An 18345-nucleotide genomic window follows, 5' to 3' on the forward strand; every position below is an offset into this window, starting at 1 on the left:
AGTGGCACCAACCCGAACGGGGGCGGGAACAAGAAGAAAGCGAAACGGAAGAAGCAGATGGAGATGAAGTACACACACAGAAAATGGAGACTAATGTATTTATTCTAATTAAATACAAACTTGCGTTGTCAACACCGGTTCTTCAAGAACATTTTGAGAGTAGTTGTATTTTCATTCAATTAACTAAGTAGTGTAAGATATTCAGTTCATATTATGAGTGCTTAAGTTTACAATTCAATGCTGCCATAATCTTCAAATAACACTAAGTTAGTTAAATTTAAAACCAAGGTTGTTTTAAAATTTTTTGACTGTTAATTATTGGCTCATTCATATTTGAAAATATGGTAACAGTACTTGAAATAAGTAAAACAAAGTTTACGAGTTTGCTTTTCCCTAAGTGTAGCCGACAAGCAGAAGTAGAAAATTGGCGGTGACATTGATGGGGTGATACTGTTGATGCTGTTTGTGGGAGGGGCTGGTTTGTGTAGGTCTGCCAAGTAGTGGGCGGAACTCTGACAGCAGCCACATCGACACAGCTCCAGCTACAAAGTACACAAAAAGTTTTCTAATTATTTTGTCATTAAACGCACACAGAGACACAAGCACACACATATACATATATAGACACACACACACACACACACACACACTCACACAGCACATCAGAGCAGCCTTGTTTACAAGCATACACATGTTTGTCGAGCTATAAAAAAGGGTTACGTATCCAAGCCAAACCCAAGCACACACACACATACAGAGAACGAGTCCTTAGTCCTCGCAACGAGCAGCAGACACGAAGCAACTTTTTGTCCTAATTGTTTCATTTCATGAAATGAAGGTAAGAAATTTTGGCAGCTGTGCGTATATTGCCCTAGGTTGTTGTACGCACAAAGACGTACTTACAAAAACACACACAAACACACACGCACGCATACAAATAAAAAAGGAATACACACACGCACAACTGTGCTGCATTAAAGAAGACATCTACGCGCTGCACATAAAGCGATTAACACGGCGAATGCTTGAGGGCCTGATTGGGGTTGGTCGATGGTTGCTGAAGGGGTTGGCGGAGTCGGCACGGACTTTAACTGCCGCGAGACTGTGGCTGCTGTTGTGTGTGTGCCTCCTCATCTTGTTAAACAACAATTTGTTGAATTAATATCACACTCACACAAACATAGACAAACACACACACATTTGTTTATCTCAGTGTCTGTGTGTGCTTTGCTCACTTTGACGCCAAGTCAAATTTGTATATGTGTATATACTTATATGCTTAATATGCTTACACATATCATATTCTCATGTCTGCTATAATTTTGACATTGCCTTTGGCACAACACTCGCCAGTTGGCCTGGGCCCGGGCCTGGGCCTGGGCCTGGGACGAAATTAATGATGCCACATTTCGTAAGAAGTTTTTATTACTGATTACCAAAGCCAAACGAGGCAAGCATCTTCGCGTCAAAGTGGATCATTCCCAGAAAGAATTATGAAACTTTGTTTTCAACATTAAAATATGCAGAATTGAGCTGTCACCATTCTAATCAGCTTTCGTTCCTGAATTAAATATTCTAATTATATTTTAGTAGCGTAAGCTATAAAGTTTCATGTAAGATCCTACAATAAGCAACATGATAATATGAATTATTTAAAGAAAACCCAATATTAATTAAAGTTAAATTTTAACTTAATACATTCATATTTAAAGCTCTGAACTATCTTTGAATCCCTGTTTAAATGATCTGTAGCGATATTCTGCACATTTTTCAAATACTTGTCGAGTAAACAGTAAACAGAAAAAACTGTAATCCTAACAATTAAAATATGTGAAGCTTATTTTGTGGCTTTACCGAATCTGTATAAGTTTTTCAATGCGCTGCGCTTATTTAAAGGCTTAAAGGTATCCAACACGAGCTGAAATTCAAAACTCATGCACGTGTGTGTCTGTGTGTGTGTGCCTGTGTGTGTCTCTGTGTGTGTGTGTGTGTGTCTGTGTGTGACTTTCATATGCACACACTGGCAAAACTCAATTCACTAAATTGCGCGTTTGTAAGTGAAAAAGCTGTGCAATTACTCAGGAGAGCAACTTTCTGATTCAACTGCAACAACTGCTGTCAAAATGTCATGAATTGAGTGCTGCCTCTGGCCAGCAATAAAAACACAGAGAAATATCAAAAAGAAAAGAAAGCAGCGCCAAAGCCACAGCTGCCACACCCTTACTTAACTATTCTATTCGCTATAAGAAAGGTTCGCAAGAAAACCAATTAAAATTGGAGTCGGTGTCAAGTTAGCATGAAGTATTGCAAAATAATAAAACTTTGTGAACATTTTATTTATCGTAGTTGTTCAATGAAAACTTAGTGAAATATACTATTACTAAATTCCATTTAATTATGAAAATAAACATATTTTAAATATTGAAATATATATTAGAAAACGATGCAATTTAAATTGTTTTAAATATATTTTATACATCACATTCAAATTTATTTTCAATTTTAACCAAATAATCTTAGAATTTAAAGGGCACTTAAGTGAAATATAAACTGCAAAGAGGTCTCCATTTCGAGAGAGTGTATACAAACAGAAAATACAGAAATGAAACCAAAACTATGTGTATTGTAAGAGTGGGACACATTGACTTGGAGTCTTGTAGTAAAGCGTCCTGTCCGAAAACCGACAGACAATCAGACAATTAAAAAGCCCCTGAGTACGCCAACTGTTTGGCTGCATTCGCAGTGCTCGCAAATCTCTGGAGTTCGTTCATGATTTTAGTTTTGTTACCTCCCTGGCGGCAAATGCCGAGGCCGACGTCCCCGTTGTGGGTGACACGCAGTGGGGCCGGTAATGGGGGAGGCTGCATAGAAATTATTGTTAGTATTCATAGTGGGACTACAGTTTGCACGAAGGCCTCCGCTCACTCTTGCTGCTGCCTAGGACTTTTGGTTAGACGAGTAATTTTCATGGCATGGTTTCAAAGTAGAAGCACAGGCACAGGCACGGGCACAGGCAGGATCGGAAGCAGGAGCCAGAACAAAAGTAAGTCAGGCAATATATCGAAACATTTGCCAACGCTTTCAAGTGGTTCGTTCGCATTGGCACCGCCACAACTTTACTCAATTACGTTGAAACTGGTCCTCCCTCCAATGGCAGTTGCTTATTGTCCCCGGACCAGAACTCCCACTCAGAATTCACGTCAACTACTTTCGGGTAGACTTTGTGAACGAGTTGAGCTCACCTCTCAGCTATGAAATCAACGACTTTAGTGCAAACTTTGAACAATTTGCGTTTTGGCCACGGCCTGGCACGGCATCATCAGCAGCAGTAGCAGTAGAAGTAACAGAAGCAGCAGTAAAACCAAGTCGAAAGCCAAAACTTTTTGACTACTGCTAAAGGCATGTGAGGTTGGTGTTTTGGTGCCTGCAGGTGAGGAGTTGCCATCTAGCAAGACCACACACACACACACACACACACACACACACACACATACACACAACATACAGCACACGGCATTCAGGGAAAGTTTACCATTGCTGCTGCACAAATACCCAGCGGGCTGCTTGATAAAAGTGAGGGCTCGTTTGCCATTTACCCAGGGGGTCTTTTGTGGGGCAGACGACGCGACGCGTCGGCGCAACGTTTACATCTACATTAGTGACGCTACCGACGCTGACGTCTACATCGACACTGATATCAAAAATATTATGTACTTCAATATGCATGTATTGTGTATGTGCAGGCGGAAAAAAATATTAAGTCTTGAAACAATTGGAAGTGACGAACTACTAGAAATAAGTACGGATCGAGTGGTTAACTAGTTGTGTCAATTATTTTAATAAAAGCTGAACAGAACAATCTACAAATATATATGTAGTAAATTTACTTTAATATACTAAGTTATAGTTTAAAGTTTACTTTGGCCGAGAGCATAAATCAAGCTTTTTGAGCCTGCAAAATTGTAAGCTATTTTTGTGGATAACTGAAATTGTACATGGGAAAGAAGCCAAATGTTCGGTTGATCATTTTTAATACAAAAGTTTCTCATTTAAAATCTAAACAAAATTCATAATTATTTTCTCACTGTGTATGTGTGTACAAATGTAAGTTTGGGCACACATCTAACCAAACGCTATTCGACGAACTTTGATGAGCTGTTGTAATAATATTACGTCCGAATGTCGTCTGGAGTTATGGTAAATCAACGCACCGCCCTTCCCCTCCAGTCGGGCCCCTCACTCTCAATGTGCATGTGTGTGTGTGTGTGTGTGTGTGTGTGTTTGTGTGTGTTCGTTGGTATGATATTGTGCAAACAGTTGGGCCAAAAGTTGTAAAGCTTCCGACAGGCGCCTTCACCTGCACTCGCTGGTGGTAACTAAATTATTTTGAATTGTGGCTCGGTGGAGTTAAGTTTTTGTAATTTCGGTGCTGTTGCCAAAGTTAAAGCGACAATTATGATGGGCGTGAGTTCGCCTCCATCGCAGGCATCAATAAACTTGAAATGTTAATTAGTTTGGTGGTTTGGGGCTGGTTGCGGCTAAGACAGGTGATAGACTTTTAAGCTACTGCGAAAGTCCATATAAGCCATTTAAACTCATTAAATTAAGTGTTTGAAACTTTTACTGCCAAAACCAATATTTACCCGCTCATTTCAACCAGTCCAACGCAAATAATAACAAATTCAAATATTTTCAAAAAGTTTGATTTCCACTTCAAATCCATTCGCCCCACGACTGCCGTTTGCAGCTGCTCTGTGATGGATTTTCAGACAATTTGATTGATTTGTTGACACAATTAGAATCAGAGAGCAGACAAAGCGGAAACAAGCTAATTGCGCACTATTTGACACTTTCCAAATTGCTTTGTCTTCAACATGTACTCCGGCCCAACCAATCGACTAGAACGGAAATAGAAATGAGAATTTATAAGTGATAAAGAATTGAAATGAAACCTGTAGTTGAATTGGAGACAGGTGCATAAAAACTAGTCACGATGTTGGAGTTCAATTGCTGTGTGCGGTGGTGTAGGGGGTCAACGTATTTAGTTCTCTTCTGTTTGCCTATCAAAGGCAATATATCTATACAAGTGAGTTATTACTGACAACTGAATGAGGTATATCATCGTTATCATCCATCGTCATCATCATTCACAATGCCGTCTGACTGGCACTTTAAGCATGAAAATCAAAATCAAACAATGGCAAGCGATGTGGGCGACCATTGCGTGTTGCCAGCTCATTGTAAATAACAAGGCCAAGAGACCAGTGTGGCCAGTCCGTTTCCAGTTCCCCGGCTCCCATTGAGCACAATTGTCCGCACACTCAGAGAAAAACTATGTTCGAACATGTAGTACAACCGAGGAAGAACTTTTGCCGTAAGTAGCGAAAATTCGTCAATAAATTTACATTTATCTGGACTTCAAAATATAAATTTGAAATCAAATCTTTGTAATTTGAACTCATTTTTCTCTGTGTACATATACAGATGTATATATTTATATATATGTATATATTGTACCTTAACAATAAATGTTGAGCTCTATAGATACAATGCCAATGGAGAACATCTGATTAGCACACACTTGAATTGCTGCATTGTTATGCAGGACTCGGGGCTTCTCTATACTAATCTGGGATCCTTGGATATAATGGCCATTGTTAATGATCAACGAGCCGTTTAACCAGAGTTGGTCGCAATTTATAATTTGTGCTGCTTGGGGTGCAATCAAATTTTTCAAATGCGCGCTTTTGATTTGTATCAATTGCCAAAATGAACTCAAAGGACATGCGAGCCAACACCTTTTCTGGCTAAAAGGGGTTTAAACTGCTTAACAATGACAGTGACAGCTGCTGCTGCTGCTTCTCTCGCTGCTGCTTGTCCTGGCCATGTCCCATTGTTGGTGTCTGTTTTGCCTGTCAGTCGTTTGTTTACATTTTATTGTTATTGTTGTCGTTGATGGTATTAATAAATTATCTCTATCAAGATTCATGCTGGCCAAGCTCTTCAACGTTTTTAGTGCTAGATTTGTTAACGCTTCCTTTTGGCCATGGCCATTTGTCTATTGACTGACTGTGGCGCACATTATTTTCTAGCTGGTTAAATTTATTTACAAGCATAATGCATGCTAACGAGCTCTTTGTTATTTATATTGTTATCCATTACGATCATTTAAATGGGCCAAATAAAATGCATAATAAATTATTGACAAGTCTTCTGTGTGGCAAACTGAAAAGGCTCTATTATGGCAGACTTTGGGACCCTCGCATTAAAAATTCATTTATAGTTACATATACTATATATCAAATTTAGCATCCTTTAATAAATCTTTAAGATTAATACCTCGGTAACTCTAATTGTCTAATTGGTGTTCTACACAGATATAAATTTGAGAGATAATGAAATTATTTAAAATTGAACAATAAGTCATATTGCACTTTGAATATTTCATAAATAAAACAAATTAAATAATTAGAATGTAGCTTATAATTATAATACTTTATAATTAATGTTATCAATTCACTAAAAATGTAAATAGCCATTATTGCACAGCAGCAGGATACAGCAGCCTAATGATTTCAAAATTTGCAATGAATTGTTTTGTGCAATTAATTGTTTTCTCTTTAATTGGTAAAAATAAGCTGCATTATAAATATTAAGGCTATTAATTGATGTCTATGATTGACTTTTAATGGAAATTATTTAATTTAAGCTGAATAAACTGTATTTAACTTTCCTTACCCTACTTTCGCACAGCCTGCAAATGAAATTTGTGCAGAGTGGCGGCCATCTAATCTTATAAATCATTTAATAGTGCACATAAAAAAAATTGAATCAGTGTTGTCCTTGTGCGCAGCAAGTTTGCATCCGAGAGCCGCATCAACGTCAGTTTAACTAATGCAGTCATTTTATTCAAAAGGACATTGTAGCAGTCCTGGCGCGCCATTCAGGCGCTAATAGTTTTTAAGCATAATGCAATAAAGATGAAAGTCCAAATCATGCTTCATCAACATCAACGTCAACAATATAATCAACCCAACTGCATAGAAAAGGGACATCCAAGACCCTACTGAGTCGGATGCCGGCATCTATAGGGGCGTGGTCGTCAAGGGCTGTTGCGTAGCCGCTGCTGCTGCTGCCGTGGCTGCTGACAATTCAATGTCCTGCTCAATTTATCTGCACGCAAATGTGCACAGACCAGACCCAAGTGGGTGGCATGATCTTATTTGTTGCTGATGTTGATGCTGTTGTTTTTGTTGCTGTTCTTGCTGTTATTGTTGTTGTTCTGTAGAATACGGGCCCAGCCGGGTGTTAGGCTGTATGAGCTTGTGCGACTGCAGCTTAGTCACTCAAGTGCACAGCACTCGACGAACGGACGGACCGACAGACAGACAGACATGGAGGCAGGCAGGCAGACAGGCAGACAGACAGCCGCTTTGTCTGCTCCTGCTCATCCTGCTGATGTCCGGTTTAAAAAGCGCAGCTGGCGGCATTTGCCGTCAAGTCCGGGCACAGCAGTTGGTTGGCGGCCTGGCTGGCTGGGTGACTGGCTCGCCTGTCTGCCCCGGTGTCATCGTCCATGCTGACAAACAAAAGCGCCGACAACGAGCTTACGGGAAGAGACTGCAGTGACTGACCCGGAAACATTAAAGCCATGCCCCCTTCCCTCCTCAATCCGTTTGCTTTGTCTGTTCTAAATGCGCAAAGTCGGTCGATTTCAGCAGCATACTAAAGCAGCATAAATATTAATTGTTGAAAATTAATCAAAAGGCGTAGGAAAAAAAAAACGCATAAGCATGTAAAACTAGTTAATTAGTTTTTGGCACGCACACATGTGTATATAACGAACAGGTATTACATAAAATTGGCTGACAGCTGCCATGCAACAATTTGACCATTTTGCCCATTTTGGCCATTTTGCCCAACGGCTGACGCTGGCCAAATGCAATGCTAGAGTGGCCATTACTAAAATATTAACAAACTCAATTAAACCGAACACTAATTTTGCGAACACACACACATGCACATTTGTTACGTGTCTATGAATATGCATATAGTTTCAGCGCTCTGTAACTCTTGGCATGTGTCTTTGCAGTCCAATTTATTGCCTAGAAATAAATTAACAATATTAAATTTAAACTTCTGGCCAAATGACCGCAGGTCAGTAGCAAAATGAAATGAAATTATTATTTAGCCAGACTTGATTTTGGGCTAAAATTTAATTTAGCCTGTGCCATGTTTGCACCGTAAATGCATATTTAAATATGCAATAGCTTATGGCCATGTTAGCTGGCCAGCCAGCCAGCCAGCCAGTCAGCCAGTCACCCAGTCTTGAGCTGCCAGTTTGTTGACTCTGATAATCCCTCAAGTTTGTTGACAATGTGGCGCACAGCCTGCGACATTTTGGCCTCAAAAATATTGCGCATACGCCCCCAGGGCCATATAGTTCTTGCCAACATCTTGCAAACCACAAAATAAAAAAATGCACATGTCTTTGCATACACGAGCGCCAAGACAACCGCAAAAAAGCTTCAAGCAGCTTCTAGCAACTTGAGGCAAGACACGCCGCAAAGAGCAGCCACTTAATAATTACTTGAACATTTTCATGCAGTCTGTAGCTGAAGAGGAGCCGCCCAGTACCCAGTAACCAGCAGTAACCAGCACCATCCAAGAGTGTTTGCTCTGAGTCTGTGCTGTAAACATGTGTTTACTTAAGTGTTAAAAGTGGGCAATAAAAATTGATGCAAGAGCGGGTTAGTTAGAGAGTGCTCGACGGGCAGATACTTAGCACCATGTGTCAAAATTTTGAAGTGCCACAGACTTTAGCAACTTGTTGATCAACCTTCGAATTGAACTTTGAACTTAATATCATATTCAAATTGTTAGCATAACACAATGAATTTTATTTTCATTTTTACCAATTAGGCAGCATTCAGTTTATCTTTTTTGTATGCAAACCATTTCAGTTTCTATTTCCAAATTGCTGTCGTAATACTTGTATAACAATACATAGATTTAATTTCTTTTAATCGGCTTTTACTGCGAAATTCTGTTGTTGCACAAACAGATCAGTTTTGAATTTCATAAATATTCCATTTAAAATTAGTGCAGCATGCACATTTTAAGGATAATATTAACATTTTGTTAATATAATATTTAATTATAATATAAATTGATTAATTAGCAAACTTTTAGCTGAAACAAAATTGTGATGAAAATGTATTTTATGACTTTCACTTTCTGTTACCGATACAAGCACCCTTTTGTTAATATTTTCTTTATTTGACTACAGGGTATGGGAAACTAGTAAAGTTATATGAGCTTAGTGCTTCAACTAGCTGCTGCCAATCCAATGATGGAAAATATAATTAAAGTTGTGCCTTAAATTAAATCGTAATCGGCTGAAATTTGCAGTTAGTTTGCACAGTTAATTACCGCCTAGCTGTATTTTGTTGCATTATTAGCATAAATATTTATCGTTGTTGATTTTTATTTATTATTATACTTCTATTTGGCCTTAAGCTCACCAAAAACAAAGTTGCCTTGGGCAGCGTTATTTGTTATTCTTATTTTTATTTTTTTTTGCTCTTTGGTTATTTGTTTTTTGTTTTTGAGTTTCACATGTGCGTGTGTGTGTGTGTGTGTGGGTGTGTGATGTGTGATATGTGGAAAAGTAAAACAAGGTTGCTTTTAGCTACATTTAAGGCGGAACACGGCTTGTTGTATATGTTATACATATATGTATGTGTCAGTGTCTGTGTGTGTGTGTGTATGTGTTTGGGTTTTCGTTCCTGGCTGTAGACACACAATTTTCTGTTCTATTTAGTTTGGTTTGCTGGCGTTGAATAAAACATTCTCACCGCTTGTGGAGTTGGCAGCAGCAGCAGCAGCAGCAGTGGCAGCGACGACCCGCGAGCAACCTTCATACCAAATGTGTCTTGCACACGTAAAAACAAACGCCCTGGCGCAAACGGGACGTATGCTTGATGTGTTTTTAAAGTGTGTGTTTATGCGATGCACAATGGTCGACCGAACAACGACAAGATGTATAACTGTATGTGTGTCTGTGTGTGAGTGTGTTACTTTTGTATGATGTATGCATGTGTACGCCTTTTGTTTGCCACCGAAAATGCGATGATGGTAGTAAAAAATCCTTTTCATTGCTGTTTACAGATCATTGACGTTGATTGTTTAAATGAAATGTTTGCCGTGTGCATTATTTGCTTTTACTTTTATTTGCGCGGCAAATTTTGAGGCCAAAGTGGGCTGAGACGGTGCTGCTGACACCGCACCACATTTGTGGCTACATAAATTGCTGAGAATAAGCTAAATATAAATACACGACATGTGTATGTGTATGTGTGTGTGTGTGTGTGTGGGTCTAGTTAAAGTTATGGGCTTGGCGCACGCCCCACAAAGTAGGCAATGTTTTATTGATAGCCATTTGAAAATGCTTCCAGGGCCATAGACGGAAAGCAAGCTTATGTCTTGCTAAAATATATGAGCATTAAGCTATTAGCATTCCGCTGTGGGAGCAAGAATCTAAGATGCTTGGCATTAGCCAGTTCCATAAGCTTTAGCCAACTTGGTTACGCCCACAAAAGTGAAATGCTTGCGGCTCTTATACTCTGCATAATTAACGCTTCAAATCATAATTCTTTTGGTGTATTTTTAAGTTTTTTCTGTTTTCGTTCCCATTTTTTCTTCATGTTTTTCACTTAAGTTTTTTTTTTTTTTTTTTTTTTTTTGTGCTATGTAATTATGAGAGCTTTCGCAGCAGAATACAAAAGTTTAATTGCCCTTTGCGTATTTCAGCACAAAGGCGCGCAATTAGCTGACCAACGAAAGAAGCCAAAATCATGCCATGGCCCCGTTCTCCGGCAACCGACGAGCATTTAATAATTTATTGGCCACAGTCTGAACTTTGCACTACAATTCAGGTTGCGAGTACATATTCCCAATGTCAACAGCATTCTTCATTTCATTTCCATATATGCTTAATTTGTGTCCGGTATTCCGTCTCATTCTTAAAAATATATTCAGTTTCGGTGTTTTTGGAGTCGTTTTCTTTTGTTTTGCTTTTGTTTCGCTCCTCTTGAATGTCGGCAAACACAAACAAAAGAATTCATTATATTACTCATGTGTTTTTTTAATTTAATACAACACACGCCATTTTCACACACATCCGCTGAACACACACACACACACACACACTGTATATATATACATATATACAATTGTATACATGTGAGCCACTTGCAGTTGATTTTAATCGCACTTCTCGTGCGTTTTTGAGTTTTGCATAAATTTTCCTTCTATTCCATTTTGTTTACTTTGACCTGGTTTTTCGTTTCGGTTTTTACGGCCCACTGTGTTTTCATTCTCGCCATTTCGTTCTTTTCTCCGTTTTTGCCTTTTCGCTTCTCATTAAAATAGGTAAACAAAATTGCATCAAATTTGCTGATAGACAACAGATAACAGTTAAAACTTTGCGCAAACTGTGTATATAACTTAAGGTGTGTGTCTGTGTGTGTGTGTGTGTGTGTGTGTGTGTGCTGATAAAGTTACCGTTATTTCGGGGCAGTTTGATTAGGCAAATTGACTATAATGCTGATGGGCAGGAAAAACGGTCGAAAGCGTTTTGAACGGTCTTACTAAGTGTTGAGCATTAGATGCAGCAATTAAAGCCCAATTGTAGGCGTGTTAATTTTATACAAAAGGGTTACACGCCTTAGGCTAAGAGATTAAATTATGAAAAGTCGTTACACAGAGCAGTTGCGTAAGATCAAAGCTACGTAATTAATAAGCATGTTGTCAATACAGAAAAAACATAAAAATTTGTCATGCTTTAAATATTTGATAAAAATAATACATGTTTTCCCTGCTGTCTGATTTTAATTTGTTTGAGAATTGGGCGACTAAACGAATCCACTTGGCGAAGGATATTTTTTGGCTTTCAGCATAATGGATCCCAAAGGCATTAAAGCTGTTGTTATAAAACGAAGGTTAAAGCTTCAGCTGCAGATGTTGTGGCAATAAATAATATACTATTGTTTTAATATTAATATACAAATCTTATTTAATTTCTCCAAAAAATGTAAACACTCAGCATAATTATATAAGAAAAGAATACCTTCGAGCACAAGCAACCAAAAATAAACAGATTTTTTGTGTGAATCAAGAATTTATGAAGCTGTAAGGTTATATAAAAAGAACGGAGACATATTAGTAAGAGGGCTTGTTTGGCTAAGATCAAAGCTAAGGGATTCAAGAAATATGATGCAGCTTCAGCTGAAATGTTTCTCGTTTGTTTGATAATTTTGAACTTTAGCAAGAATTTCACTTAAGCGAACTTTTTAACACGAACGACACAAAGAATAATCACAAATTTTATGTGCATCACAATTTTGTAGCCATTTAGAATTTGCATAGTCTGGGATTCGGACTACTCCTAAATCAGCCTTAAAACCATAACATTTCACGACCTTTTGTACTCTATTTTTTTTTTTAGATTGTTTTTATTTTTTTGTTTTCTCTCTGGCCTGTGCAGCAATTGTAGGTCAACACAAATCAGCATAAGCTACAACTACATATCGGGGCAATAACATTTTTATGTGCTAAAGCTTTGTGACAAAAGGCCAAAATACAAACGGTCGACAAGCAAACGAGAAGAAACAAAAAAAAAAAACAACAAAAAAAAAACAAAGAAAGAGAGAATCTCGAAAGAAAGAAAAAAGTGAATGGGGAAAAGTTGGTGCAACTTTGGCATTGGGTTACTCCAGTGCCTGTAATAAATTTGGGTAGCTGTTCGCAAGCAACAAATAGGGAATAAGCGTAACAAACGGTCACTGCAACATGCAATTGAGGACGAAAGTCAGGACGCCTGGCCATGGGGATTGTGTACAAAAGCAAGTTTTTTACGACCAAGAAATAGAAAGCAGTTAAAATGCCAAGCCAAAGGATCACTTCGCAAGATGCAGCTGCTGGTCCAGTTTTTCAGCCAACTTATCCCACTGTACGTATGGATTGGGCTGTCCTCGGTACACTGTCAAAAATGTTGAGCTGCATAAACTTGCGTTGTGCTTAGTGTGTGTTTGGGTTTGTGTTTGTGCTTGTGTTTGTGCGTGTATGTGTAGATAGAGAAGTGGCTGAAAAAAAGACACACACACATACACCGAGAAGCTCACACATGGCTATGTCATTTACATTTTATTCTATCTCATATCATGGCTGAGCGATTTCATTTTCATGCGTGTCCTGTGTCCCGTGTCCTGTGTCCTGTGTCCAGGGACCTATGTCCTGTGTGCCTGCACTTGTTTGTGCACAACTTGTTGTTATTCTTGTTATTGTTGTTGCTACTTTTGTTGGTGTTTTCATTTTGTCCATTTAAATGGCAATTGTTGTGGCATCTGTTGCTGTTCCCTGCAACTCCTGCCAGTTCAGCTCGTCCTGCTAGTCCTGCTCCGTCATACAGCCTTCTCATCTGGTTTTCATGTTTGCTTTTGCCCGCCTACGTATTTATTTAGCTGCCTGCCAAGCAAAATAGTTTTAAATGTAATTTTTGGATGCGCCTACTAAGCTTTGCCACTAGAATATGCATTGCCCCCGAAAATGCTCCACTTGAGTGTCGAGTGTAATTTTGGCAATATACTAAGAGCCGCCGTACACAGCACGTTGTATCCACACACACACATACACACACACACACACACACTACCAACACATACTTCCTTGCGTTGCTGCTGGCTTTTTTTTTTTAGGTTTTTTTGCTTAAGCCGACTTTCTGCCAGAAGCTTATGAGTGCTGGTCCAGTTGGCAGGCGCATGCATAAATATTATAAAAACGTGCAGCTGCAGCTGAAAAAGGTGAATAGGTGCTCATGCCCCCATGATCCTGCTCCACATGGCCCATCCCCCCACTTCGCACGGAGTGTGGCCAAAGTACTTACCCTCTGCTCTTATAAATAAGCCAGTTTGGCTCGAATCCTTCCTATCTGCCTCTACATTCAACTCCAAATGTCTGTCTAGCAGAGCTTAGCTTTGGGTTTGGATATAACATTTTTCCTGTATTTTTATTTTTTTTTTTTGGCAATGGCTTTGACTTGTTGTAAGAGCCTTTTATGCATGCACCGACAGCTAACTGATTTTGCCTCGTGTATATGCACAGGTTTCTTCAGCACACACGGACATTTTTCACTTGCAACTAAAAATTGTATAAATTCTGTTGCAACTACCAAAAGGAGGTAATATTTTCCGTGCATTTGCTTAATAGCGCATTCCATTTAGCCTTAATTCTCTATCTCATCGCATTTTATAAGATACCACTAATCGTCTACTCTATACATGCACATGTATTTGAACTCTGTTCGAATTCGCATATTGGCCAAATATAAATATTTATCAGTTTGTTTGCTTGCAAAAAGCGCACCAGCCATTTAATTGGCAAATACAGCTGGATTTCTGAATTTCTTTATTTACTCGATAGCGCAAAACTTTTTGTGTGTCTATGGAATGTAACTCAGTAGCAACTGAACAGCTATTTTCCAGTAATTAAGCTGGGCGTGGGCATTTATGTGGGTGTGGCACAGTGGCGCACCCAAAGTGAGCGCCAGCCTGCTCAATTTGCAGGCACATTAAATAATTGCCCAATAACTGAAAATAAGCGCACGCTTTTAAATGCTTTACTCAAAGCAAATAAAAAATGTGAAAAAAAATAATAATAATAAAAATATTATTTGAGCTGAATAATAATTAGTGAACCTTCCAAAATCATCCATCTTGTGTGCTAAGGCAGTCAGTTTTAAGAGTAGAGCTCTTCAAACAATTTAGTCTGTTAAATAAATCTATATACGAAACACCTAAGTTGAGTACATTGGATTTGTAAATGGATAAGTAGTTTACTTAGGGAGCGCTTTTCCACAAGAGCAGCTAATAAACTAATATTAATATAATCTAATATTATGAAAGGGTATTTCACATATTATATTTGAATGGCAGAGTGAATTCAACCTGGAAGCAGGATTTTTCTAAAATAGCTGCTACGAGCAGTAAAAGAGATAAAAATAAATATATACGTATATATATATATAAATAAAATTGCTGATACATTGAATTGGGTAATAAACTTTCTGGTATTCGGATTGTAGTAAGGGAATATCATAATGGCTAAATGACGAGTAATTATGCAACTTACATGCACACTTCATTAAGAAGTGATTTAAATGCAGACCAAGCCGCTTGATAAACAATGATAATTACTGTGGGGCAGACGTGGCGTATGCTTGTTATTAATCACGAGATTTTTCATTTATCGGGCATGTTGTGCGTTAAGCTAGGAATTATATCCATTACCATGGATTAAACAAATATGTATGGAAAATTGCACGTCGTCAAGAAGAAACACACAATTTTTGGGGCAAGGCGAAATACATATGTATATAATTTTGATGTTGTATTTTTAAAAAACGTCCACAAGCAACGGGCAAAAAATGCTTTAAGTTGAACACGCTCGTTATTTTTTTTTCTTGTTTTCTTGTATTGTATTATTATTTTATTTGTTGTTTGCCAACGTTGTGAATTAACAATTTTAATAAAGTCATCCACACGCACGGCTGAAACAAGGACTCACTTCAACGCCAAGCCGAGCCGGCCCGGACCTTGGTGCTTGGTCCTTGTGCTCCTCGTGCTCCTCGTGCTCCTCGTGCTCCTCGCACTCCTTTGCGTCGCGTCGCGTCGCGTGGTCTTAAGTATTACAATTGAATGCAACAAGCAACAACAAAATTGTTGTGTCGAGCTGCATCAATATTTAATATCTATTTAACATTTTCAATCAGCATTCAAAATAATGGTTACGCATACATATAAATAATTAATTTTTCATTTATTGTATTTATGATATTTATTATGGTTGTGTTTTTTTTTTCTCGTGTTGCAATATGATAATTTTGGGGCAACAACAACACTCGCGCACTCCACGGAAAACACACACAAAGCATGGACAAGTTAGTCTCGGCTATTGTTGGCTCTTTGCGTTTAACTGTCGCTGGTGTTTTCAGGTCTTCTATGTGTGATGTAGCAGTTGCACTTGCCGCGTATCCTTGAGCACGGTGTATCGCCACGTTCCGACACGAATACGAAACTGAGCAGCGCCATTGGCAAAACTGGCACGAACACCAAAATATCCCCACACAGCCAGTCGGTGGTTCGCAATTGCCAGCGTTGAGCATTGCCAGGGATATTTACTTTTTATTCGTTCCACGTTCGGGTTTGTTAGAATCGCACGGTTCGTTTTCACTCAATTTTTCCGAATGAAAGTAAAATTTGATATGTGTGTGTGTGTGTGTGTGTGTGTGTGTGTGTGTAATGTGGGGCGAGGAATTGTGGCTTGTGGCTCGGCATTTTGAGTTTGTTTTGGTTTAAATTGCATTGGCTTGATGATGCTTGAGGCCAGCCAAAAGTGGGCCTATCCCAAGCACTTTTATTTTAACTCTGCTCGCCGCTCACTGCTCGCTGTTAGGCTTTATTCCTTTTGCCGTTTGCCGTTTGCCATTTGCCATTTGTTTTCTGAGTATCGCCGAGGATTCTTACAACACTTGAGTCAATGCAAATGCAAATACAAATAACTAGTTCAAGTGCCTGAATATTTTTGTTTTACACAGCTTGAATAGAGCCATAGAATGAGTAGTAGTACTACAAATACAACAAGTGCTTAGAGCTCTCACAGCAAACTTACATGCTTAAAATAAGTTTAACTCCCTCATTATGTGCACTCTACAGCTTAATTCAACTTTTACCTGATTATGTTAATCTTATTTAAACTTCTCGCAGCTGCTTTTTTTTTATTCCCCTGTCTTTAGTTAAATACTTTTGCACTAAGCGCTGCTAAGGGAGGATATCCCAAGAGTGCGGGACACTCTTTATTTACCACACATGCGCTCTGAGCGCCTTCCAGTGCGGTTGTGGGTAATATAAGAGTGCTTTGGTACTTTTGCTCTTTATTCAGCCCAAAAAAAAGTCCCAAATTTCTAGCGGCTATTCATATTTAATTGTGTTTGCAAGTTTGTGTTGAGTTGAAGTCTAAGGAAATTAAAAATTTGTCTTGATTTAGTTTGCTGTTGGTAAAAATCTTTTTCTTTTAGATTTAGTTCTGTTTTTGCGTTGTTTAAGCTTGATCTGTTTAAACTGTAAATTATATAGTTTTTGTAGAATGGAATATAGAATAGAATAAGAATAGATATATTAGTTAGCTTACCCAATTATGTGTATTTTTGTTTGGTTTTGCTACATTTTCATGATCTTCCAGATCTAAAAATTGAACAGACTTTATTATTTTTATTATATATCATCAATTTACCCTTACCCTATCGTGAGTATTCGGCAGTGGATTACGTACATCCAGAGCCGGTGTACCGGTTTTTGCATCCTTGGTCGGTTTGCTCACTTTGCTTACAGGCTTTGGATTTGGCTTTGGATTTGGGTTTGGATTTGGCTTTGATGTGCTTGGTGCTTGGTTCTCCGGCATTTTTTATTTGATTTATTTGATATTTTCTCTTTTGGGACACTTAAACAAAGACAACAAGCTAAAAATGAAATGTTTGTCGATTTTGTTGCATACATGTTTAGAATTTAATGTGCCGCCTACTATTTTATTTTATTTTTTTTCTGTCAGACCAGATAAAGATGTAACCTTATCATGTAAATATGAAACAGGTAAATATTATACATGTCTGATGCCCCGGGCAGAGCTAGTAAGCTTAGTCACTGAGTCAGCCAGTCATTCGTCAGACGCTTGTCAGTTGCTATAACAACACACTCACACACATACATTTACATAAACACATACATATATACACACATACGTAGTTACTCATATATATTACAATACATCATAAATGTCAGCGAGCTGAAATTGCGCATAAAGCCATATAAATGAGTCTACTTTAAGGCCGCACTATATTTATGTACTTTCCGCTGGCCATAAGCGCGAAAATTGTCGCACTTGCGTGAAATATGTCTATGGCCATATAGAACAGCCTTCTCATACTTACACTCACTCCCCCTCTCTCTCTCACTCTCTCTCTCTCTCTGTCTCTCTCGTTGTATTTTTCTTTTTAACTTTTTTCATTTTATAAATTAATTTGCATAAATTATGGCATATATGACGGGCGGGGATAGCTGTAAGCCAGGCCAAGCGTTTGCTATTTATCAGAGTGTAGACAATTCTCGAGCAAACAAAAAGCTCACAGCAATCATTCATTCAGTCATTCATTTGCTTCATTCCACTTCTAATTTGCATTTTTGCACGGGCCCACAATGAAACGCACTCCTAGCCAGAAACAACAACAACAAC

The 18345-nt window shown here is 38.4% G+C and overlaps 1 protein-coding gene and 1 long non-coding RNA gene across 2 annotated transcripts in view; both read right to left on the bottom strand.

The window, feature by feature from the left end:
• The window catches only part of LOC6569654, a 91560-nt gene extending 76183 nt beyond the window's left edge, over positions 1 to 15377 (bottom strand). Inside the window, exon 1 of the mRNA XM_032741671.1 lies at positions 15190 to 15377. The gene's annotated coding sequence lies outside the window, so the exon portion shown is untranslated. The remainder of the gene's footprint in view (positions 1 to 15189) is intronic.
• A 957-nt stretch (positions 15378 to 16334) lies between these two features.
• LOC6569653 lies at positions 16335 to 17582 on the bottom strand. Its single transcript, XR_004365488.2, has 3 exons — positions 17356 to 17582; positions 17248 to 17300; positions 16335 to 17177 (listed from the first exon to the last, which is right to left on the bottom strand). It is a non-coding gene; the product is annotated as an uncharacterized LOC6569653 (long non-coding RNA).
• Between the last annotated feature and the right edge of the window lie 763 nt (positions 17583 to 18345).

Source organism: Drosophila grimshawi, unplaced genomic scaffold (assembly GCF_018153295.1).
Source record: "Drosophila grimshawi isolate 15287-2541.00 unplaced genomic scaffold, ASM1815329v1 contig_311, whole genome shotgun sequence".
Classification (NCBI taxonomy): Eukaryota; Metazoa; Arthropoda; class Insecta; order Diptera; family Drosophilidae; genus Drosophila; species Drosophila grimshawi.